Source organism: Lolium perenne, chromosome 6 (assembly GCF_019359855.2).
Source record: "Lolium perenne isolate Kyuss_39 chromosome 6, Kyuss_2.0, whole genome shotgun sequence".
NCBI classification, from domain to species: Eukaryota; Viridiplantae; Streptophyta; class Magnoliopsida; order Poales; family Poaceae; genus Lolium; species Lolium perenne.
Window position 1 is genome coordinate 234631481 of NC_067249.2, and position 24786 is coordinate 234656266.

Below are 24786 nucleotides of genomic sequence, written 5' to 3' on the forward strand. Positions count from 1 at the left end.
AGCCATGAAAAATAGCAGACATGCATCTTTGAAAAGTAGCAGGAGCATTACATAAACCAAAAGGCATACGTCTATAAGCATAAGTTCCATAGGGACAAGTGAAAGTGGTTTTCTCTTGATCTTTAGTTTTAACAGCAATTTGTGAAAACCCAGAATAACCATCAAGAAAGCAAAAATGAGTATTTTTAGACAAACTTTCTAACATTTGATCAATAAAAGGCAAAGGGTAATGATCTTTCTTAGTAACTTTATTAACTTTTCGATAATCAATGGACATTCTATACCCTACAACTACTCTTTGAGGGATGAGCTCATCATTATCATTAGGTACAACAGTCATTCCTCCTTTCTTAGGAACACAATGCACATGACTAACCCATCTACTATCAGCAATAGGATATATAATACCAGCTTCAAGAAGTTTTAATACCTCATTCCTTACTGATACGTCCATTTTGCATCACTATTTTATATCATAATTTGCTGTTATTCATTGATATATTTCATATTTGGAGATGATACTTATGTTATTTCATCTATTTTGCATGTTTCATGATTATTGGAGGATCGCGCACCGGAGTCAGGATTCTGCTGGAAAAAGCACCGTCAGAATGCAATATTTCGGAAGATCAACAATTGACAGAATTTATATGAAAAATCCTATTTTTCCAGAAGACGAAGGGAGCCAGAAGGGGGAGCCGAGGAGGGCCACCGTGGGCCCACCTCACAGGCCGGCGCGGGCCAAGGCCTGGCCGCGCCGCCTTGTGGGGAGGGGGCCCACAACCCCCTCTGGCCTCCTCTCCTTCGCGTATTTCTTCATCCCGAAAACCTAAGCTCCAGGGGGAGAGTCGCGAGGAGTCACAGCCGCCTCTGCGGGGCAGAGAACACCAGAGAGAAAAGAGCTCTCCGGCAGGCTGAGATCCGCCGGGGAAATTCCCTCCCGGAGGGGGAAATCGACGCCATCGTCACCGTCATCGAACTGGACATCATCTCCATCACCATCATCATCATCTCCATCATCATCACCGCCGTCTCCACCGCTGCACATCGTCACCGATGTAACAATTTGGGTTTGATCTTGATTGTTTGATAGGGGAAACTCTCCCGGTATTGATTTCTACTTGTTATTGATGCTATTGAGTGAAACCGTTGAACCAAGGTTTATGTTCAGATTGTTATTCATCATCATATCACCTCTGATCATGTTCCATATGATGTCTCGTGAGTAGTTCGTTTAGTTCTTGAGGACAAGTTGCAAGCATCATGCATCGAATACTAATAGTGCCCGCACCTTGCCTAATTAGCTCGGATTTCCATGGATTATCATCGCATTACATATGTTTCAACCAAGTTTCACAAAGGGGTACCTCCATGCCACCTGTACAAAGGTCTAAGGAGAAAGTTCGCATTTGATTTCTCGCTTTTGATTATTCTCAACTTAGACATCTATACCGGGACACCATGGACAACAGACAAATGGACTCCTCTTTAAGCTTAAAGCTTTCAACAACCGATAATATTCTCATAAGAGATTTGAGGACTAATGTCCAAACTGAAACTTCCACCATGATACATGGCTTTGGTTGGCGGCCCAATGTTCTTCTCTAACAATATGCATACTCAAACCATTTAATCATGAGAAATCTCCCTTACTTCATACAAGACGAACATGCATAGCAACTCACATGATATTTAACAAAGGTGTAACAGGTTGATGGCGTCCCCAGAAACATGTTTACCGCTCAACAAGCAACTTATAAGAACTAAGATACATAAGCGACATATTCATTACCACAATAGTTTTTAGGCTACTTTCCCATGAGCTATGTATTGCAAAAACAAGGAATTATTTTGAAGATTTTAAAGGTAGCACATGTAAATTTACTTGGAGTGGCGGTGAAATACCACATATAGGTAGGTATGTGATACGTCTCCAACGTATCGATAATTTCTTATGTTCCATGCTACTTTATTGATGATACCTACATGTTTTATGCATACTTTATGTCATATTTATGCATTTTCCGGCACTAACCTATTAACGAGATGCCGAAGAGCCGCTTGTCGTTTTGCTGTTTTTGGTTTCAGAAATCCTAGTAAGGAAATATTCTCGGAATTGGACGAAATCAACGCCCAGGATCTTATTTTTCCACGAAGCTTCCAGAACACCGGGGGATAAACGAAGTGGGGCGACGAGGCAGCCAGACGCTAGGGCGGCGCGGCCTAGGCCCTGGCCGCGTCGGCCTAGTGTGTGGGCCCCTCGTGTCGCCCCTTGACCTACCTCTCCGACTATAAGAAGCCTTCGTCGATAATAGTTCCATTACCGAGAGCCACGATACGGAAAACCTTCCAGAGACGCCGCCGCCACCAATCCCATCTCGGGGGATTCAGGAGATCGCCTCCGGCACCCTGCCGGAGAGGGGAATCATCTCCCGGAGGACTCTTCACCGCCATGGTCGCCTCCGGAGTGATGAGTGAGTAGTTCACCCCTGGACTATGGGTCCATAGCAGTAGCTAGATGGTCGTCTTCTCCTAATTATGCTTCATTGTTGGATCTTGTGAGCTGCCTAACATGATCAAGATCATCTATCTGTAATGCTACATGTTGTGTTTGTTGGGATCCGATGAATAGAGAATACTATGCTATGTTGATTATCAATCTATTACCTATCTGTTGTTTATGATCTTGCATGCTCTCCGTTAGTAGTAGAGGCTCTGGCCAAGTTTTTGCTAGTAACTCCAAGAGGGAGTATTTATGCTCGATAGTGGGTTCATGCCTCCATTAAATCTGGGACAGTGACAGAAAGTTCTAAGGTTGTGGATGTGTTGTTGCCACTAGGGATAAAACATCGATGCTATGTCTAAGGATTTAGTTGTTGATTACATTACGCACTATACTTAATGCAATTGTATGTTGTTTGCAACTTAATACTGGAAGGGGTTCGGATGATAACCTAAAGGTGGACTTTTTAGGCATAGATGCATGCTGGATAGCGGTCTATGTACTTTGTCGTAATGCCCAATTAAATCTCACTATACTCATCATATAATGTATGTGCATGGTCATGCCCTCTTTATTTGTCAATTGCCCAACTATAATTTGTTCACCCAACATGCTTATTCTTATCGGAGAGACGCCTCTAATGAACTGTGGACCCCGGTCCATTCTTTTAATCGAATACAATCTACTGCAATACTTGTTCTACTGTTTTCTGCAAACAATCATCATCCACACTATACATCTAATCCTTTGTTACAGCAAGCCGGTGAGATTGACAACCTCAATGTCACGTTGGGGCAAAGTAATTTGGTTGTGTTGTGCAGGTTCCACGTTGGCGCCGGAATCCCTGGCGTTGCGCCGTGCTGGCGTGTAGTTGACGTGGGAGTTAGAAATCTTCTTTTCTTCAGTTCCCCGGCAACGGCGCCAGAAATTTAGCTTGACACGCGTACAACACGCGACCGTTGGGAACCCCAAGTGGAAGGTGTGATGCGTACAACAGTAAGTTTCCCTTAGTTAGAAACCAAGGTTTATCGAACCAGTAGGAGTCAAGAAGCACGTTGAAGGTTGATGGCGGCGAGATGTAGTGCGGCGCAACACCAGGGATTCTGGCGCCAACGTGGAACCTGCACAACACAACCAAAGTACTTTGCCCCAACGAAACAGTGAGGTTGTCAATCTCACCGGCTTGCTGTAACAAAGGATTATATGTATAGTGTGGATGATGATTGTTTGCAGAAAACAGTAGAACAAGTATTGCAGTAGATTGTATTCGATGTTAAAGAATGGACCGGGGTCCACAGTTCACTAGAGGTGTCTCTCCCATAAGATAAATAGCATGTTGGGTGAACAAATTACAGTTGGGCAATTGACAAATAGAGAGGGCATGACAATGCACATACATGATATGATGAGTATAGTGAGATTTAATTGGGCATTACGACAAAGTACATAGACCGCTATCCAAAGATGCATCTATGCCTAAAAAGTCCACCTTCAGGTTATCATCCGAACCCCTTCCAGTATTAAGTTGAAAACAATAGACAATTGCATTAAGTATGGTGCGTAATGTAATCAATAACTACATCCTCGGACATAGCAGCAATGTTTTATCCCTAGTGGCAACATCACATCCACAACCTTAGGGGTTTCTGTCACTCCCCCAGATTCAATGGAGACATGAACCCACTATCGAGCATAAATACTCCCTCTTGGAGTTACAAGCATCAACTTGGCCAAAGCCTCTACTAGTAACGGAGAGCATGCAAGATCATAAACAACACATAGATAGATTGATAATCAACATAACATAGTATTCTCTATCCATCAGATCCCAACAAACACAACATATAGCATTACAGATAGATGATCTTGATCATGTTAGGCAGCTCACAAGACCCGACAATGAATCATAATGAGGAGAAGACAACCATCTAGCTACTGCTATGGACCCATAGCCCAGGGGTGAACTACTCACTCATCACTCCGGAGGCGACCATGGCGGCGTAGAGTCCTCCGGGAGATGATTCCCCTCTCCGGCAGGGTGCCGGAGGCGATCTCCTGAATCCCCCGAGATGGGATTGGCGGCGGCGGCGTCTCTGGAAGGTTTTCCGTATCGTGGCTCTCGGTACTGGGGGTTTCGCGACGAAGACTATATGTAGGCGGAAGGGCAGGTCAGGAGGCGTCACGGGGGCCCCACACGCTAGGGCCGTGCGAGCCCTCCTTGGGCCGCGCCGCCCTAGTGTGGCGGCGCCCCGTGGCCCCACTTCGTCTTCCCTTCGGTCTTCTGGAAGCTTCGTGTGAAAATAGGCCCCTGGGCGTTGATTTCGTCCAATTTCGAGAATATTTCCTTACTAGGATTTCTGAAACCAAAAACAGCAGAAACAAAGAATCGGCTCTTCGGCATCTCGTTAATAGGTTAGTGCCGGAAAATGCATAAATATGACATAAAGTATGCATAAAACATGTAGATATCATCAATAATGTGGCATGGAGCATAAGAAATTATCGATACGTCGGAGACGTATCAGCATCCCCAAGCTTAGTTTCTGCTCGTCCCGAGCAGGTAAACGATAACAAAGATAAATTCTGGAGTGACATGCCATCATAACCTTGATCATACTATTGTAAGCATATGTAATGAATGCAGCGATCCAAACAATGTAAATGACATGAGTAAACAAATGAATCATATAGCAAAGACTTTTCATGAATAGTACTTCAAGACAAGCATCAATAAGTCTTGCATAAGAGTTAACTCATAAAGCAATAATTCAAAGTAAAGGCATTGAAGCAACACAAAGGAAGATGAAGTTTCAGCGGTTGCTTTCAACTTGTAACATGTATATCTCATGGATATTGTCAATGTAAAGTAATATAACAAGTGCAATATGCAAGTATGTAGGAATCAATGCACAGTTCACACAAGTGTTTGCTTCTTGAGATGGAGAGAAATAGGTGAACTGACTCAACATAAAAGTAATAGAAAGGCCCTTCGCGGAGGGAAGCATTGATTGCTATATTTGTGCTAGAGCTTTGATTTTGAAAACAAGAAACAATTTTGTCAACGGTAGTAATAAAGCATATCTGTTATGTAAATTATATCCTACAAGTTGCAAGCCTCATGCATAGTATACTAATAGTGCCCGCACCTTGTCCTAATTAGCTCGGATTACCTGGATTATCATTGCAATACACATGTTTTAACCAAGTGTCACAAAGGGGTACCTCTATGCCGCCTGTACAAAGGTCTAAGGAGAAGGATCGCATCGGATTTCTCGCTATTGATTATTCTCAACTTAGACATCCATACCGGGACAACATAGACAACATATAATGGACTCCTCTTTTATGCATAAGCATTTAGCAACAATTAATTTTCTCATATGAGATTGAGGCTATTTGTCCAAAACTGAAACTTCCACCATGGATCATGGCTTTAGTTAGCGGCCCAATGTTCTTCTCTAACATTATGCATGCTCTAACCATTCTAGGGGTAAATCTCCCTTACTTCAGACAAGACGGACATGCATAGTAACTCACATGATATTCAACAAAGAGTAGTTGATGGCGTCCCCAGGAACATGGTTATCGCACAACAAGCAACTTAATAAGAGATAAAGTGCATAAGTACATATTCAATACCACAATAGTTTTTTGGCTATTTGTCCCATGAGCTATATATTGTAAAGGTAGAGGATAGAAATTTTAAAGGTAGCACTCAAGCAATTTACTTTGAAATGGCGGAGAAATACCATGTAGTAGGTAGGTATGGTGGACACAAATGGCATAGTGGTTGGCTCAAGGATTTTGGATGCATGAGAAGTATTCCCTCTCGATACAAGGCTTAGGCTAGCAAGGCTATTTGAAACAAACACAAGGATGAAGCGGTGCAGCAAAACTCACATAAAATACATATTGTAAACATTATAAGACTCTACACCGTCTTCCTTGTTGTTCAAATTCAATACTAGAAATTATCTAGACCTTAGAGAGACCAGTTATGCAAACCAAATTTTAGCAAGCTCTATGTGTTTCTTCATTAATAGATGCAAAGTATATGATGCAAGAGCTTAAACATGAGCACAACAATTGCCAAGTATCACATTATCCAAGACATTATAGCAACTACTACATGTAGCATTTTCTGATTCCAATCATATAACAATTTAACGAAGAAGAAACTTTCGCCATGAATATTATGAGTAAAGCCTAAGGACATATTTGTCCATATGCAACAGCGGAGCGTGTCTCTCTCCCACACAAAGAATGCTAGGATCCATTTTATTCAAACAAAACAAAAACAAAAACAAACAGACGCTCCAAGCAAAGTGCATAAGATGTGATGGAATAAAAATATAGTTTCACTAGAGGAACCTGATAATGTTGTCGATGAAGAAGGGGATGCCTTGGGCATCCCCAAGCTTAGACGCTTGAGTCTTCTTGAAATATGAAGGGGTGAACCACCGGGGCATCCCCAAGCTTAGAGCTTTCACTCTCCTTGATCATGTTGTATCATCTCCCTCTCTTGATCCTTGAAAACTTCCTCCACAGCAAACTCAAAACAACTCATTAGAGGGTTAGTGCACAATTAAAATTTACATGTTCAGAGGTGACATAATCATTCCTAACACTTCTGAACATTGCACAAAGCTACTGAAAGTCAATGGAATCGAAAAATCCATCAAGCATAGCAAAACAGGCAATGCGAAATAAAAGGCAGAATCTGTCAAAACAGAACAGTTCGTAAAGACGAATTTCTAAGAGGCACCATACTTGCTCAAATGAAAATGCTCAAATTGAATAAAAGTTGCGTACATATCTGAGGATCACTCACGTAAATTGTCATAATTTTCTGAGTTACCTACAGAGAATTAGGCCCAGATTCGTTACAACAAAAAAATCTGTTTCTGCGCAGTAATCCAAATCTAGTATGAACCTTACTATCAACGACTTTACTTGGCACAACAATGCATAAAACTAAGATAAGGAGAGGTTGCTACAGTAGTAATAACTTCCAAGACTCAAATATAAAATAAAGGTACTGTAATAAAAACATGGGTTGTCTCCCATAAGCGCTTTTCTTTAACGCCTTTCAGCTAGGCGCAGAAAGTGTGTATCAAGTATTATCAAGAGACGAAGTGTCAACATCATAATTTGTTCTAATGATAGAATCAAAAGGTAACTTCATTCTCTTTCTAGGGAAGTGTTCCATACATTTCTTGAGAGGAAATTGATATTTAATATTACCTTCCTTCATATCAATGATAGCACCAACAGTTCGAAGAAAAGGTCTTCCCAATATAATGGGACAAGATGCATTGCATTCAATATCCAAGATAAAAAAATCAACGGGGACAAGGTTGTTGTTAACGGTAATGCGAACATTATCAACTCTCCCCAAAGGTTTCTTTGTAGAGTTATCAGCAAGATTAACATCCAAATAACAATTTTTCAATGGTGGCAAGTCAAGCATATTATAGATCTTCTTAGGCATAACGGAAATACTTGCACCAAGATCACATAAAGCATTACAATCAAAGTCATTGACCTTCATCTTAATGATGGGCTCCCAACCATCCTCTAGCTTCCTAGGAATAGAAGTTTCGCGTTCTAGTTTCTCTTCTCTAGCTTTTATGAGAGCATTTGTAATATGTTTTGTGAAAGCCAAATTTATAGAACTAGCATTAGGACTCTTAGCAAGTTTTTGTAAGAACTTTATAACTTCAGAGATGTGGCAATCATCAAAGTCTAAACCATTATAATCTAAAGCAATGGGATCATTGTCCCCAATGTTGGAAAAAGTTTCAGCAGTTTTATCACAGGCAGTTTCAGCAGTTTTAGCAGTTTCAGGCAGTTTTTCGCGCTTTGCATTAGAAGTGGAAACATTTCTAACACTAATTCTTTTACCATTAATAGTAGGAGGTGCAGCAACATGTGGAGCATTAGCATTACTAGTGGTGGTAATAGTCCAAACTTTAGCTATATTATCTTCTTTTTCATTTTCTTCTCTTTCCCACCTAGCACGCAATTCGGCCATCAATCCTTTATTCTCATTAATTATAACTTGGATGGCATTTGCTGTAGTAACAATTTTATTATTATGATTTTCATTAGGCATAACTTTTGATTTCAAAATATCAACATCAGCAGCAAGACTATCGACTTTCGAAGCAAGTATATCAATTTTCCCAAGCTTTTCTTCAACAGATTTGTTAAAAGCGGTTTGTGTACTAATAAATTCTTTAAGCATAGCTTCAAGTCTAGGGGGTGTGTTCCTATTATTGTTGTAAGAATTCCCATAAGAATTACCATAGCCGTTGCCATTATTATAAGGATATGGCCTATAGTTGTTACTAGAATTGTTCCGGTAAGCATTGTTGTTGAAATTATTATTTTTAATGTAGTTTACATCAACATGTTCTTCTTGAGCAACCAATGAAGCTAACGGAACATTATTAGGATCAATATTTGTCCTATCATTCACAAGCATAGACATAATAGCATCAATCTTATCACTCAAGGAAGAGGTTTCTTCGACAGAATTTACCTTCTTACCTTGTGGAGCTCTTTCCGTGTGCCATTCAGAGTAATTAATCATCATATTATCAAGAAGCTTTGTTGCTTCGCCAAGAGTAATGGGCATAAAAGTACCTCTAGCAGCTGAATCCAATAGGTTCCGCGAAGAAAAATTCAGTCCTGCATAAAAGGTTTGGATGATCATCCAAGTAGTCAGTCCATGGGTTGGGCAATTTTTAACCAAAGATTTCATTCTTTCCCATGCTTGTGCAACATGCTCAGTATCTAATTGTTTAAAATTCATTATGCTACTCCTCAAAGATATAATTTTAGCAGGGGGATAATATCTACCAATAAAAGCATCCTTGCATTTAGTCCATGAATCAATACTATTCTTAGGCAGAGATAGCAACCAATCTTTAGCTCTTCCTCTTAATGAGAAAGGAAACAATTTTAATTTTATAACATCACCATCTACATCCTTATACTTTTGCATTTCACAAAGTTCAACAAAATTATTGAGATGGGCAGCAGCATCATCAGAACTAACACCAGAAAATTGCTCTCTCATAACAAGATTCAGTAAAGCAGGTTTAATTTCAAAGAATTCTGCTATAGTAGCAGGTGGAGCAATAGGTGTGCATAAGAAATCATTATTATTTGTGGTTGTGAAGTCACACAACTTAGTATTTTCAGGAGTACCCATTTTAGCAATAGTAAATAAAGCAAACTAGATAAAGTAAATGCAAGTAACTAATTTTTTTGTGTTTTTAATATAGCAAACAAGATAGCAAATAAAGTAAAACTAGCAACTAATTTTTTTGTATTTTGATTTAGTGCAGCAAACAAAGTAGTAAATAAAATAAAGCAAGACAAAAACAAAGTAAAGAGATTGGGATGTGGAGACTCCCCTTGCAGCGTGTCTTGATCTCCCCGGCAACGGCGCCAGAAATTTATTTGCTGGCGTGTAGTTGACGTGGGAGTTAGAAATCTTATTTTCTTCAGTTCCCCGGCAACGGCGCCAGAAATTTAGCTTGACACGCGTACAACACGCGACCGTTGGGAACCCCAAGTGGAAGGTGTGATGCGTACAGCAGTAAGTTTCCCTCAGTTAGAAACCAAGGTTTATCAAACCAGTAGGATTCAAGAAGCACGTTGAAGGTTGATGGCGGCGAGATGTAGTGCGGTGCAACACCAGGGATTCCGGCGCCAACGTGGAACCTGCACAACACAACCAAAGTACTTTGCCCCAACGAAACAGTGAGGTTGTCAATCTCACCGGCTTGCTGTAACAAAAGATTAGCTGTATAGTGTGGATGATGATTGTTTGCGGAAAACAGTAGAACAAGTATTGCAGTAGATTGTATTCGATGTTAAAGAATGGACTGGGGTCCACAGTTCACTAGAGGTGTCTCTCCCATAAGATAAATAGCATGTTGGGTGAACAAATTACAGTTGGGCAATTGACAAATAGAGAGGGCATGACAATGCACATACATGATATGATGAGTATAGTGAGATTTAATTGGGCATTACGACAAAGTACATAGACCGCTATCCAGCATGCATCTATGCCTAAAAAGTCCACCTTCAGGTTATCATCTGAACCCCTTCCAGTATTAAGTTGAAAACAACAGACAATTGCATTAAGTATGGTGCGTAGTGTAATCAATAACTACATCCTCGGACATAGCATCAATGTTTTATCCCTAGTGGAAACAACACATCCACAACCTTAGGGGTTTCTGTCACTCCCCCAGATTCAATGGAGACATGAACCCACTATCGAGCATAAATACTCCCTCTTGGAGTTACAAGCATCAACTTGGCCAAAGCCTCTACTAGTAACGGAGAGCATGCAAGATCATAAACAACACATAGATAGATTGATAATCAACATAACATAGTATTCTCTATCCATCAGATCCCAACAAACACAACATATAGCATTATAGATAGATGATCTTGATCATGTTAGGCAGCTCACAAGACCCGACAATGAATCATAATGAGGAGAAGACAACCATCTAGCTACTGCTATGGACCCATAGTCCAGGGGTGAACTACTCACTCATCACTCCGGAGGCGACCATGGCGGTGTAGAGTCCTCCGGGAGATGATTCCCCTCTCCGGCAGGGTGCCGGAGGCGATCTCCTGAATCCCCCGAGATGGGATTGGCGGCGGCGTCTCTGGAAGGTTTTCCGTATCGTGGCTCTCGGTACTGGGGGTTTCGCGACGAAGACTATATGTAGGCGGAAGGGCAGGTCAGGAGGCGTCACAGGGGCCCCACACGCTAGGGCCGCGCGGGCCCCCCTTGGGTCGCGCCGCCCTAGTGTGGCGGCGCCCCGTGGCCCCACTTCATCTTCCCTTCGGTCTTCTGGAAGCTTCGTGTGAAAATAGGCCCCTGGGCGTTGATTTCATCCAATTCCGAGAATATTTCCTTACTAGGATTTCTGAAACCAAAAACAGCAGAAACAAAGAATCGGCTCTTCGGCATCTCGTTAATAGGTTAGTGCCGGAAAATGCATAAATATGACATAAAGTATGCATAAAACATGTAGATATCATCAATAATGTGGCATGGAACATAAGAAATTATCGATACGTCGGAGACGTATCACGCCGCACTACACTTCGCCGCCATCAACCTTCAACGTGCTTCTTGACTCCTACTGGTTCGATAAACCTTGGTTTCTAACTGAGGGAAACTTACTGCTGTACGCATCACACCTTCCACTTGGGGTTCCCAACGGTCGCGTGCTGTACGCGTGTCAAGCTAAATTTGTGGCGCCGTTCCCGGGGACCTGAAGAAAAGTTACACCACAAAGATTTCTAACTCCCACGTCAACTACGCGCCAGCAAGTAAATTTCTGGCGCCGTTGCCGGGGAGATCAAGACACGCTGCAAGGGGAGTCTCCACCTCCAATCTCTTTACTTTGTTTTTGTCTTGCTTTACTTTTATTTACTACTTTGTTTGCTGCACTAAAACAAAACACAAAATAATTAGTTGCTAGTTTTACTTTATTTGCTATCGTGTTTGCTATATTAAAAAAACACAAAAAAATTAGTTACTTGCAATTACTTTATCTAGTTTGCTTTATTTACTGTTGCTAAAATGGGTACTCCTGAAAATACTAAGTTGTGTGACTTCACAACCACAAATAATAATGATTTCTTATGCACACCTATTGCTGCACCTGCTACTACAGCGGAATTCTTTGAAATTAAACCTGCTTTACTGAATCTTGTTATGAGAGAGCGATTTTCTGGTGTTAGTTCTGATGATGCTGCTGCCCATCTTAATAATTTTGTTGAATTATGTGAAATGCAAAAGTATAAGGATGTAGATGGTGACATTATAAAATTAAAATTGTTTCCTTTCTCATTAAGAGAAAGAGCTAAAGATTGGTTGCTATCTCTGCCTAAGAATAGTATTGATTCATAGACTAAATGCAAGGATGCTTTTATTGGTAGATATTATCCCCCTGCTAAAATTATATCTTTGAGAAGTAGCATAATGAATTTTAAACAATTGGATAATGAGCATGTTGCCCAAGCATGGGAAAGAATGAAATCTTTGGTTAAAAACTGCCCAACCCACGGACAGACTACTTGGATGATCATCCAAACCTTTTATGCAGGACTGAATTTTTCTTCGCGGAACCTATTGGATTCAGCTGCTGGAGGTACCTTTATGTCCATCACTCTAGGCGACGCAACAAATCTTCTTGATAATATGATGATTAATTACTCTGAATGGCACACGAAAAGAGCTCCACAAGGTAAGAAGGTAAATTCTGTCGAAGAACCTCTTCCTTGAGTGATAAGATTGATGCTATTATATCTATGCTTGTGAATGGTAGGACTAATGTTGATCCTAATAATGTTCCGTTAGCTTCATTGGTTGCTCAAGAAGAACATGTTGATGTGAACTTCATTAAATATAATAATTTCAACAACAATGCTTATCGGAACAATTCTAGTAACAACTATAGGCCATATCCTTATAATAATGGCAACGGCTATGGTAATTCGTATGGGAATTCTTACAACAATAATAGGAATACATCCCCTGGACTTGAAGCCATGCTTAAAGAATTTATTAGTACACAAACTGCTTTTAACAAATCTGTTGAAGAAAAGCTTGGGAAAATTGATACACTTGCTTCTAAAGTCGATAGTCTTGCTGCTGATGTTGATCTTTTGAAATCAAAAGTTATGCCTAATAAAAATAATAATAATAATAATATTGTAACTACAGCAAATTCCATCCAAGTTAGAATTAATGAGAATATAAGATTGATGGCCGAATTGCGTGCTAGGTGGGAAAAGAAGAAAATGCCAAAGAAGATAATATAGCTAAAATTTGGACTATTACCACCACTAGTAACGCTAATGCTCCACATGTTGCTGCACCTCCTACTACTAATGGTAAAAGAATTGGTGTTGGCAATGTTTCCACTTCTAATGCAAAGCGTGAAAAACTGCCTGAAACTGCTAAAACTGCTGAAACTGCTGAATTTTTTTTCCAACATTGGGGACAATGATTCCATTGCTTTAGATTATAATGATTTGGATTTTTATGATTGCCACATCTCTGAAGTTATAAAGTTCTTACAAAAACTTGCTAAGAGTCCTAATGCTAGTGCTATAAATTTGGCTTTCACGAAACATATCACAAATGCTCTCATAAAAGCTAGAGAAGAGAAATTAGAACGCGAAGCTTCTATTCCTAGGAAGCTAGAGGATGGTCGGGAGCCCATTATTAAGATGAAGGTCAATGACTTTGATTGTAATGCTTTATGTGATCTTGGTGCAAGTATTTCCGTTATGCCTAAGAAAATCTATAACATGCTTGACTTGCCACCATTGAAAAATTGTTATTTGGATGTTAATCTTGCTGATAATTCTACAAAGAAACCTTTGGGGAGAGTTGATAATGTTCGCATTACCGTTAACAATAACCTTGTCCCCGTTGATTTTGTTGTCTTGGATATTGAATGCAATGCATCTTGTCCCATTATATTGGGAAGACCTTTTCTTCGAACTGTTGGTACTATCATTGATATGAAGGAAGGTAATATTAAATATCAATTTCCTCTCAAGAAAGGTATGGAGCACTTCCCTAGAAAGAGAATGAAGTTACCTTTTGATTCTATCATTAGAACAAATTATGATGTTGATGCTTCGTCTCTTGATAACACTTGATACACACTTTTTGCGCCTAGCTGAAAGGCGTTAAAGAAAAGCGCTTATGGGAGACAACCCATGATTTTACTACTGCACTTTTATTTTATATTTGAGTCTTGGAAGTTGTTACTACTGTAGAAACCTCTCATTTTCTTAGTTTTGTTGTATTGTTGTGCCCAGTAAAGTCTTTGATAGTAAGGTTCATACTAGATTTGGATTACTGCACAGAAACAGATTTCTTTGCTGTCACGAATCTGAGCCTAATTCTCCGTAGGTAACTCAGAAAATTATGCAAATTTACGTGTGTGATCCTCAGATATGTACGCAACTTTCATTCAATTTGAGCATTTCCATTTGAGCAAGTCTGTTGCCTCAATAAAATTTGTCTTTACAGACTGTTCTGTTTTTGACAGATTCTGCCTTTTATTTCGCATTGCCTGTTTTGCTATGCTTGATGGATTTTTCGATTCCATTAACTTTCAGTAGCTTTGTGCAATGTCCAGAAGTGTTAAGAATGATTATGTCACCTCTGAACATGTGAATTTTGATTGTGCACTAACCCTCTAATGAGTTGTTTTGAGTTTGGTGTGGAGGAAGTTTTCAAGGATCAAGAGAGGGAGATGATACAATATGATCAAGGAGAGTGAAAGCTCTAAGCTTGGGGATGCCCCGGTGGTTCACCCCTGCATATTTCAAGAAGACTCAAGCGTCTAAGCTTGGGGATGCCCAAGGCATCCCCTTCTTCATCGACAATATTATCATGTTCCTCTAGTGAAACTATATTTTTATTCCATCACATCTTATGTACTTTGCTTGGAGCGTCGGTTTGTTTTTGTTTTTGTTTTGTTTGAATAAAATGGATCCTAGCATTCATTGTGTGGGAGAGAGACACGCTCCGCTGTTGCATATGGACAAATATGTCCTTAGGCTTTACTCATAATATTCATGGCGAAGGTTGAATCTTTTTCGTTAAATTGTTATATGGTTGGAAACGGGAAATGCTACATGTAGTAATTGGTAGAATGTCTTGAATAATTTGATACTTGGCAATTTTTGTGCTCATGTTTAAGCTCTTGCATCATATACTTTGCACCTATTGATGAAGAAATACATAGAGCTTGCTAAAATTTGGTTTGCATAATTGGTCTCTCTAAGGTCTAGATATTTTCTAGTAAAGTGTTTGAACAACAAGGAAGACGGTGTAGAGTCTTATAATGTTTACAATATGTCTTTTATGTGAGTTTTGCTGTACCGCTTCATACTTGTGTTTGTTTCAAATAACCTTGCTAGCCAAAACCTTGTATCGAGAGGGAATACTTCTCATGCATCCAAAATCCTTGAGCCAAACACTATGCCACCTGTGTCCACCATACCTACCTACTACATGGTATTTCTCCGCCATTCCAAAGTAAATTGCTTGAGTGCTACCTTTAAAATTCTATCCTCTACCTTTGCAATATATAGCTCATGGGACAAATAGCCTAAAAACTATTGTGGTATTGAATATGTACTTATGCATCTTATCTCTTATTAAGTTGCTTGTTGTGCGATAACCATGTTCCTTGGGACGCCATCAACTACTCTTTGTTGAATATCATGTGAGTTGCTATGCATGTCCGTCTTGTCTGAAGTAAGGGCGATTTACCATGAGTTGAATGGTTTCAGCATGCATACTGTTAGAGAAGAACATTGGGCCGCTAACTAAAGCCATGATCCATGGTGGAAGTTTCAGTTTTGGACAAATATCCTCAATCTCATATGAGAAAATTAATTGTTGTTGAATGCTTAAGCATTAAAGAGGAGTCCATTATCTGTTGTCTATGTTGTCCCGGTATGGATGTCTAAGTTGAGAATAATCAAAAGCGAGAAATCCAATGCGAGCTTTCTCCTTAGACCTTTGTACAAAGTGCATAGAGGTACCCCTTTGTGACACTTGGTTAAAACATATGTATTGCGGTGATAATCCAGGTAATCCGAGCTAATTAGGACAAGGTGCGGGCACTATTAGTATACTATGCATGAGGCTTGCAACTTGTAGGATATAATTTACATGATACATATGCTTTATTACTACCGTTGACAAAATTGTTTCTTGTTTTCAAAACAAAAGCTCTAGCACAAATATAGCAATCAATTCTTCCCTCTGCGAAGGGCCTTTCTTTTACTTTTATGTTGAGTCAGTTCACCTATTTCTCTCCATCTCAAGAACCAAACACTTGTGTGAACTGTGCATTGATTCCTACATACTTGCATATTTCACTTGTTATATTACTTTACATTGACAATATCCATGAGATATACATGTTACAACTTGAAAGCAACCGCTGAAACTTAATCTTCCTTTGTGTTGCTTCAATGCCTTTACTTTGAATTATTGCTTTATGAGTCAACTCTTATGCAAGACTTATTGATGCTTGTCTTGAAAGTACAATTTATGAAAAGTCTTTGTTATATGATTCATTTGTTTACTCATTGCATTACCATTGTTTTGATCGCTGCATTCATTACATGTGCTTACAATAGTATGATCAAGGTTATGATGACATGTCACTCCAGAAATTATCTTTGTTATCGTTTACCTACTCGGGACGAGCAGGAACTAAGCTTGGGGATGCTGATACGTCTCCAACGTATCGATAATTTCTTATGTTCCATGCTACTTTATTGATGATACCTACATGTTTTATGCATACTTTATGTCATATTTATGCATTTTCCGGCACTAACCTATTAACGAGATGCCGAAGAGCCAGTTGTTGTTTTCTGCTGTTTTTGGTTTCAGAAATCCTAGTAAGGAAATATTCTCGGAATTGGACGAAATCAACGCCCAGGATCTTATTTTTCCACGAAGCTTCCAGAACACCGGGGGATAACGAAGTGGGGCGACGAGGCGGCCAGACGCTAGGGCGGCGCGGCCCAGGCCCTGGCCGCGCCGGCCTAGTGTGTGGGCCCCTCACGTCGCCCCTTGACCTACCTCTCCGACTATAAGAAGCCTTCGTCGATAATAGTTCCAGTACCGAGAGCCACGATACGGAAAACCTTCCAGAGACGCCACCGCCGCCAATCCCATCTCGGGGGATTCAGAAGATCGCCTCCGGCACCCTGCCGGAGAGGGGAATCATCTCCCGGAGGACTCTTCACCGCCATGGTCGCCTCCGGAGTGATGAGTGAGTAGTTCACCCCTGGACTATGGGTCCATAGCAGTAGCTAGATGGTCGTCTTCTCCTAATTATGCTTCATTGTTGGATCTTGTGAGCTGCCTAACATGATCAAGATCATCTATCTGTAATGCTACATGTTGTGTTTGTTGGGATCCGATGAATAGAGAATACTATGCTATGTTGATTATCAATCTATTACCTATGTGTTGTTTATGATCTTGCATGCTCTCCGTTATTAGTAGAGGCTCTGGCCAAGTTTTTGCTAGTAACTCCAAGAGGGAGTATTTATGCTCGATAGTGGGTTCATGCCTCCATTAAATCTGGGACAGTGAGGTTGTGGATGTGCTGTTGCCACTAGGGATAAAACATCGATGCTATGTCTAAGGATGTAGTTGTTGATTACATTACGCACCATACTTAATGCAATTGTCTGTTTTTTGCAACTTAATACTGGAAGGGGTTCGGATGATAACCTGAAGGTGGACTTTTTAGGCATAGATGCATGGTGGATAGCGGTCTATGTACTTTGTCGTAATGCCCAATTAAATCTCACTATACTCATCATATCATGTATGTGCATGGTCATGCCCTCTTTATTTATCAATTGCCCAACTATAATTTGTTCACCCAACATGCTTATTCTTATCGGAGAGACGCCTCTAGTGAACTGTGGACCCCGGTCCATTCTTTTAATCGAATACAATCTACTGCAATACTTGTTCTACTGTTTTCTGCAAACAATCATCATCCACACTATACATCTAATCCTTTGTTACAGCAGGCCGGTGAGATTGACAACCTCACTGTCACGTTGGGGCAAAGTAATTTGGTTGTGTTGTGCAGGTTCCACGTTGGCGCCGGAATCCCTAGTGTTGCGCCGCACTACACTTCGCTGCCATCAACCTTCAACGTGCTTCTTGACTCCTACTGGTTCGATAAACCTTGGTTTCTAACTGAGGGAAACTTACTGTTGTACGCATCACACCTTCCACTTGGGGTTCCCAACGGTCGCGTGCTGTACGTGTGTCAGTATGGTGGACACTTCTGGCATATTTTGGTTTTTGGTGGTTGGATGCACGAGTAGAGATCATACTCAGTACAGAATGAAGGCTAGCAAGAAGAAAGATAGCGACCAACTAAGAGAGCAATAATGGTCATAATCATGCATAGCGACAAAACTTATTAATTAAAGCATATGGTGATATTAAAAGTCTAAACTAAATGATCAATTCAACCCAATTGAAACATCAGAGGAGATCTTCCATTTGCATCACTATTAATATGAAACCTTTTTACTCGTACCCAACACCAATCAACTTATTTGAAACAACTCTCATTTATAATATTCATTAAAGATCAGAGAGCTAATCATATATAACTGAAGCATACTAACAAGCCCTGAACAAAATAGAAGTGAAAAACCAGAGCTAAACGCAATACTAGCAAAAATAAAACGCTCGTTGAACAATAAGAGTGAAAATCAGAGCGTTCATACAATTAAAAGGAGTGTGTCTCTCTCCCAAACAAACATGGTATGATGGTGCCCACTTTATTGAAAATAAAATACACAACAGAAGATAAAGACGCTCCAAGAATAACACATAGTATATGAAGCAATAGAAATATAGTGAACAGAAACAGGACCTGGTATTTTTATTGATGAAGAAGGGGATGCCTTGGGCATCCCCAAGATTTGACGCTTGTACTTCTTGAATATATCTTAGGGTGACATGGGCATCCCCAAGCTTGAGCTTTTATCCATTCTTCATCTCATCTCATCATTCTTCTTTCCTACACTTGAAAACTTCCTTCATACAAAACTCATCACAAATCTCATTAGCAGCGTTAGAGCAATGATAATATTAATCAATTCTACAAAGTTCAATATGACATATGAAAAGCATTTTAATAAGCATTAGCTACTGTAGCACAACTTCAATAAGGTTCTTTGATCAAGAGAACTCAAAAAGGTGGGCAAAAAGAAGCAAATGCAAAACAGTGCAAGAATCTATCAAAACATAACAATTCGTAAAAATTGATTTTTTTAAAATAGTTACGCTGCGTAACTCGAAAAACTATGAACTAATGAAAGTTAGATAAATACCTGGGGAAGATGCTCGTAAATTGGCAGCTCAAACTTACCTTTTGGTGATTTTTGGAGATTTTTCTCGTGACGAACCAGAAACAGTAAACAAGATTGCAAATCTCCCAAATACCACTTTTTTACCATTAGAGTCAATTCTTGGCACAAAAACAAAACAAACATGATAAGGAAAGGTCATTACAGTAGTAATGACTTCCAAGACTCAACAAAATAGTAAATAACAGAAATATAAACATATTGGGTTGTCTCCCATAAAGCTCTTTCTTTATAGCCATTTAAGATGGGCATGATTATTTGATGGAGCTCTCAAACCCCTTTTTTTTTTGTTGTTTTCCAATTATAAATGAAACTGATAAAGAAACAAGACCAAATAAAGAACCTAATAAAACTATATAGGATAAAACCAAGGATAATAAAAGCAACTATATATAATGCTTACATGTGGATGGGTAATATTGAGTTTGAAGGAGAGAACCTCATGTTGGTTGATGAATAGGGGGATGCCTTGGGCATCCTCAAGCTTAGATATTCGCATCTTCTTGAATATTCTCTTGGGATCCATCTACACATCCCCAAGCTTGAGCTCTTGCATCCTCTTGCTCATCTCATATCATCATATTGATTGGAACTTAAAAACTGCATCCACATAAAGCTTCACAAAACTCATTAGTAGGTTAGTACCCATTAAATAAAATCCACAAGTGTTCAAGTATCCCTAATTTCTATAAAATCTATCAAATATTTAGCCACTGTAATACTGAGGTTTCTTATTATTTCAATCGTACGTCGAAAACGAAGTAAACCTTTGAATCCTAAGTACAATATTTAAACAAAGAGAATAGAAATCTGTCAAAACTGAACACTCTGTAAAGATGTCACTCAATGAGATAGTTACGTAGCTCAAATCGAAAAACTCATGATTAATGAAAGACAGATCATAACCTCAGGTCTATACACACAAAAAATTCAGATCAAAATGCCATACTGAGATTTTTCACGAATTTTTGCAGCACAACACAGGAAATCTGTCTCAACAGAATCAGTCCGTAAAAATTGAATTATTAGATCTGTCTACGTACCCCAAATCAGAAAAGTCAGAACTAACGAAAGTTAGATAGCAAGCACTAATATGCACTCAAGAAATTTCAGATCAAGATCACGTTCTGGTGATTTTTAAAATTTTCTACAGTGGAGCACATGAAATCTGTCTTCTAGGCAGCATAGTGATAAACTTGCATAACAAACCAAGGGTTATCTATACATTCTATTTACAGCGGGATATGTACACTATATACACTATTTACAAGTTTTTAATGAAAAGCTTCCATGGAAAGAATTGTTTTGGTTTCGCAGGCATGAACACAATTGTTCAAGGTCGACCCCCACTTCACCATTACTCATCTTTCCAATCACTTTTCTTTTCTGAAAACATTTTATATATTTTTAATATAAGAAGTACAACTAATTATACCCTATATAAAAGTTAAACAACTTCTTGCGCTGTTAGCGATTGTAGCACTGTAGACATGTAAATTATCTCTTCTTTCTTTCAATTACCGTGTGACACGTAGCCTCTTTGTTTATGACTTTCCTTAATATGTGAACTGGTTTGTTTTCCCTTCTCCTTTTTCCTGCGTGGGAGGTTACCGGCTACCGGCTACTGCGCGTTGTTTCCTTAAAGTGCTGGTAATCTTTCGGTGATTGTGGCTCTTTCCGTTCCTTCTTAGCTTTTATCGGTGGGATCATTCGTGTACGTGCCACGCGTGCCTCACATGGGTGGTTACGGTGGCAACTTCTTACGGACCATCACATGGGACGTTTCTAGCTCTTCTGCCCCACGTTGGGATACTCTTCTACCATACGTCTAGATTTTTCCACCCCAACTTGCCCATTCCAATTTGGAGGCGTCCCCAACAGGTTCCCTAGAATCCTAGATGGAGATTTTTTTCCATCTACAGATCAAACTCAATCAGCCTCCACCGTCCCATTTTCTCGGGGCAATTTTTTCCCTCCCGAGATTCCTGGCTGACCTTCTCCATGGCCGGTGGGATGGTATTAGTCAGGCCTCTTCCAACGCCATGGCCGTTGCCGAGGTGCTCCCGCCGTCCCTGCTCCGGCTTCCTGCTGCATCCCCTCACCTGATGGTGTGGTGGTGGACGCGTGTGGGGCCAGTGGCGAGGATGGAGCGGCACTAGGCAAGCTCGATGCGAGGAAGCGGAGGCGGTTGGCACTGGACACGGGAGTCAGTCAGACGTGCTCGCCGTTGGAGGCAGCAGCCGGCTGGAGACGTTCGAGGGCTGGCCGCCATTAGTTGTGAGGGAGATCGATAAGGCGGAGATGGAGGACATCACGCCGGAGCAGGAGGGGCTGGAAGAGGCCTGCTATCCGGACTGGAAGGGGCTGCAAGAGGATTCACGCCGGAGCAGGAGGGGCTGCTGGGGGCAAATCGCCTACGCAGTTGACATTGGGAGGCGGGGATTTCTTCGCGTCATCATCTTGCTGGTATGATTTCTCCTCTATTCTTTGCCTTCTGCACTCGGTTTTATTTTATTGTTCTTTTTTTTCGTTCGCTTAAATGAAATTGTGATTCTGGATGCTATCGGCGCCGGCGCCAAATTCGTTACTTGCTTCTTATGACTTTCTATTTGCTATTTCCATCTCTTAATATTTGATGTGCGTTGTCCTAATTTCCTACATTTTGGATGAATCTATTTTTCGATTTAGCAATTTCTGGTCCTCTTAGTTTATATAGACATGGATCCTCAGGATGATGAGGTCAGTTGCCTCACAGGAAAAGCTGCTCAGCGTGGTTGTTAGAGGGGTGGCCGCGAGCACAGCTGACCGGAGGTTGGCTTGCAGGAGGATGGGATGAATCGCCTCCCACACAACACTTTTTTGCCCCGCCACTCCACCAACCTTTCTTCGTCCCAGCCTAGAGTATCACGGTTGCCACAAAAACTTCAGAAATATTAATTGCTCTGAGATTTTGATGCCTAACAAGTGTTTGTTGTTATGCCTATAAGAACTAAATCAGTGTATTTATGCAGCGCATCTGGGCTTCCTTATTCTTCTTGCTAGCTTTCATATCTTATGGCTGTTGGGAGCAATTTGGTGATCTGAACTTTACTCAGTAAGATCCTGCAGGAAATTTGTGTAGCTCATTATATAGTCAAGCATGGACGCATCTGCAATAAATTTTTGTACTAGCTCATTATATAATCAAGCATGGCCGCAATGGAGAGTGCCTTTTCCTGGCTAATGAGTAATAATTCAAAGGTATCATCTTAAACCACTATTTTTTCTTGATGACACTGCTAATATCTTCTTCATCAAAGACCTTTTTTTTTTTCTTGATGACACTGCGAATATCTTCTTCATCAAAGTTCCCAATGGAGTTGGAAGAAGTGTGCTTACTGTTTAACAAACGAGCAATTTTTTGGCCAATTTCCCGCTTTTGAACTGATGATATCCCACAAGTTAGTGACAAATATTTTAAGAAGTCTCATGTCAATGCTGTTAGAACAAAGAAGGACATGGAATTAGCCTGATGTTTTTTACAGTGATTCACAAAAGCTTAGATGAAGAAAGAAGCTGATGAAATTCAATCCTACACTATTACCAAGAACTCACGTAAGAAAATCAAAGGGAAAGGTACCCACCTTTTAACGGGAGAAAGGCCAGGTCATCAGAGCAAGCATAGTTTACTGGGCGAAGCAATCATCTCGTTTTCCCCTCCCTTTTTGGGAAGCACCTCTCTACGCGAATGTTGATGGCGGCTTTCACCACAAGATAGGTTGTTTGGGATCAGAGCTATAGAGATGAAAAGCCTATCGGACCGTTGCGACATTTCATTAAGGTATGATCACCAACTATGAATGTACGCTATTATGTTCGGGTGGCTTTGTAACCATGAGTTCCATGACGCAGAACACTGCACGAAAGATGCGGCGGTTGGCCAACTTGCTAGGTTGCCGCGACGTCGAAATTCCTACATCCTCTTCTGAAGAGCCGGAGGTATGGACTATTTTGTTGCTGTCAAACATGTTCTTACTAATTTCAACTTTTGTAATCTCATGTGTTCATGTTTGTGAAGATTCCTGACGACGAGGAAATTTTGAGTCAAAGCATTAGTCGCGGCAAGAAGCAAGCCACACGGTCTGCTTATCAGTTGAAGCCAAGGGGCAAGGCTCCAAACCGATACACTCCAGAAGAATATGTCAACCGAGAAAAGAAGGTTGTCATTGAGGAGGATGAGGCGCCGCCGCGGAGATCATCATTGAGGAGGATGAGGAACGATGAACCGTTATCTTCAGAGGAGGAAGAGCAGCAGGAGCAGGAGCAACAACAACAAGGGCCACGGCAGCGGACGAAAAGGATGGCCGTCCGGAAGCAGCCCGTGAGGAGGGGACATCGAGGATAGATGGATTTGTGTTGTGAACTCTATCTTCATTGCTACGTGTTCTATACTCTATATCATTACTACGTGTTGTGAATTATATGTCATTTCGAACCATGTCTATTGTTGCTACTTGTTGTTTGAATCTACGTGCTACGATGTGAGCTATGATGTGTTATATGTGTATATTCTATGTGTATGAAATTGGTATTGTTGTGTTCAAAACTGTTTAACTAAGGCAAGAATGTTCATGGTTTTAACACAAGTCAACAAGTGGTGCCCCTCACACTGGCGTCACACCTCACTATGTGGCGCCCATGGCATCGACGCCACATATGTTGATTATATGTCGAAAACATCAAGGGGCTCCGGGCGCTTGGTCCTTAGGCGTTTTGGCGAGGCTGTTTGTGTGGCGCCCGTGGCATCGGCGCCACACATAGAGCCTCGCCAAAACGGCTAAGTCCCAGGCGATTTGTCTTACAGTATGTTTTGGGCAATTACAAGTGCATGTGTGGCGCCGATGGGAGCGGCGCCACACATCCTGCCACGTCGGAACGGCGCACCAGCACAGCATCGAGGGCGCCACGTCGGCTGGGAGAGTGGCGCCGAAGGCACGGGCGCCACTCGGGCATGTGTGGCGCCCATGAGAGGGGCGCCACACAAAAGGGTTAGATATGTGAAATATTTTGCCCGGAGAGTTAGTCTGTGCTATAGTTGCAACAAAGGGTTATTTTTGTGTAAATCGCCGATTTTGTCAACGATGAACAATGAACGTTGATATCTAGATTTTGTCATTTTGTAAGTTTTTTCATTTTTTTAGGTAGGGCGAAATACAATGTATTTCGTTCTAAACACTTAAACAATGATAGAATAGGATATTATCTAGTTCCAGGTATTGGTTTGCAGAATATTACGAAGC

The 24786-nt window shown here is 40.7% G+C and overlaps 1 long non-coding RNA gene across 6 annotated transcripts; it reads left to right on the forward strand.

Moving 5' to 3' along the window:
- Nucleotides 1-21253: 21253 nt before the first annotated feature.
- On the forward strand, nt 21254-24079 carry LOC127306022 (uncharacterized). 6 transcript variants are annotated; one of them, XR_011747769.1, is made up of 6 exons: nt 21256-21973; nt 22263-22747; nt 22855-22947; nt 23032-23327; nt 23399-23485; nt 23565-24079. It is a non-coding gene; the product is annotated as an uncharacterized lncRNA (long non-coding RNA). The 6 variants fall into 6 exon arrangements; XR_007854323.2 differs by having other exon boundaries at nt 21255-21973; nt 22263-22416; nt 22519-23327; XR_007854322.2 differs by having other exon boundaries at nt 22263-22947.
- The last annotated feature ends 707 nt before the right edge of the window (nt 24080-24786 follow it).